Raw genomic sequence first — 2,378 nt, 5'->3', positions numbered from 1 at the left:
GACACTTACGTGTATATGCGTATTTAGGTGTCTCAGCGGAACGTCAGTACATAGCAAAATCACAAATGGAACATGGAGACAAAAAGAAAGTTGCTTGACGGATCTTGTGCCAACAAATAACAGAAATGCCTGCACAGATGCTAAGAAAATTAGAGATTATTATTGTGCATATTTCAACGGAGAAGAAGCTGTTCCATGGCAGTGGAAATTAATTAAATAAATTTATAACACTTTTATATTTTGAAATTAATTATTTAAATATAAATTTAAATATGCTTACATAATTTGAGCATGTATCTCCCATAGTCACATATGGTTTTAAAAATTAATTAATTTTACTACACCAAATTGCATGTGGTACGTAAATGTATCCTACAGATGTTCCTGATTTTTCACTAGTCGCAATTTTTTTCAGTTCTTAGCAATATGAACTCTTTAAATTTTTTAATTTACTTATCACATGATCAGGTCCAAAACCTTAAAAAATAAGTAAGTAGTTGTTTTCATCAGTGGAAATAGATATATGAAATAAATAAATATATAATATTACTGGTTATAATAGTATAGGTAGCTAAAAATGGGTTCAATGTGCAAAGTATTTAAAAACTAAATATAACCAATGAAAAATAACAAACCTTCAATATTCATGGCTGATACTATTCTTTTCAAAGCTTCGCCTCTAGCATCTCTATTTCTATATGCCTGTGACTTTGTGTTCCATAAAACTTTTTCCTTTTTGTAATAATCTATGAAATTCATTATTTGTTCATCGTTCAGTTTTAGAACATTCTTATTTACACTCATATTGTTAGCAACCTTTTGTACTTTTACAATTTAAAATTTAGTATAATAATTTAATTTAAAAATCTATAATTATTTACCTATATATAATAATATGAATATATATTACAACTAATATTTTACAAACAAACAAATATGCATTATATTGTACAGTATACACTACGACTGAGCTTTCACGACTAAAATATCCAAAATTGTTTATTGTACAAACCATTTGTGACAGGTTCGTGAATTCCACTATCGTAAAATACAAACAGATTGTTTACACAAACCGTAAGCTACGCTTTCGTAATCTATGATCGTGGCTCACGTGTCGTGTAAACCCTGCTTAAAGAGTAAAGTTTTAAATGAGAATTTAAGATGGTACATTTCTGTAGTGGTTTTTATTTTATGCTTTTATTTCAACACTACTGCTTATTTATACTCTTATTTTTTTTTAAACTTATTTAACATAATTTAATATTGTTAAATTGTGGTGTATGGTTTTATTTTTATTATGCTTAAATGGTTGAATGAATGCTTCTAAATGTAATAAATTAACTATCATATTTCACTATGGTTTCTTATACAGTTGAATATTTTTCTAGTTTATTTTATGTAAAATAATTTTATTAATTTATACTATGTAGGTAGTTTTATTGTCAATACAGGAAAAATATCTAGCTTAAAATATTCAATTCATCACCCACCACTGCACAAATTTGGTATTTTACTAGTTTGACTGAGTTATTAGTACTTATACTCAGTGCCGGATCTAGTATATTTTTTACCCGGGGCAAAGTATAAAATTAGCGGCTTCCCCCTTTGTTATGCCCACAATTATACTTATGTACCAGTTAAACTCTAAAAAAAAAATCAAAGAGAATAAAACAGAATTTTCAAACTTTTAATATTTGAAAGCCAGCCACTTATAAACAGATGCTGTTGTTTTTTTTTTGGCTTTTTGAATTTTAAATTTGTATAGAATTTAAAAAGATCCAATGCTTCGAATTGTTAGTCAATGGTTTTTGAAATATGTTTGGTTTGTTGAATGAACAACTATTGAACACATCAACAAGTCATCTATTATCTTCACAAATTTTGCAGTATGTAAAGCTTTTGAGTTTATTAAATTGTTTGTTATTAGTGTAAACATAGCTGAACTTACAGTATGACTGAAAGTTTGAGTAGCTAGGCACACTCTCATTGGTGTTTGGTAATTGAATATGCTGATCTTTAAGGTGCTAACCGTGGAATTTTATTTTTATCAATGTTATAAAATTTAAAAAAATATGATTTGATTAAGTGAGGCATCTTATACATTAACTATATTTTTCCATCTTCAAATGTCAATAACGGTTCATCAATTGTTATTTTAATATATTTCTCAATTTTTGATTATTTGTGCCCTGATCACAATTTATTTCTTTTGGTATTAAGTCTATAGATTTAAGTTTTTTTATTGTGGTCATAATAATAGTTTTCAATTTCAAACCAGAGATTAGACCTTTTTAAAAAAAACAGTCAAAAATCCTACAGTAATAGTTTAATTAAGTGTAGTTAAGAATTCTGATAACGTCATAATATTAATAACTGGA

The sequence above is a fragment of the Diuraphis noxia genome, unplaced genomic scaffold (assembly GCF_037042655.1).
Source record: "Diuraphis noxia isolate RWA-SAM2 unplaced genomic scaffold, SU_Dnox_SAM2 contig0001, whole genome shotgun sequence".
Lineage (NCBI taxonomy): Eukaryota > Metazoa > Arthropoda > Insecta > Hemiptera > Aphididae > Diuraphis > Diuraphis noxia.
Note: the sequence above shows the minus strand (reverse complement) of the source record.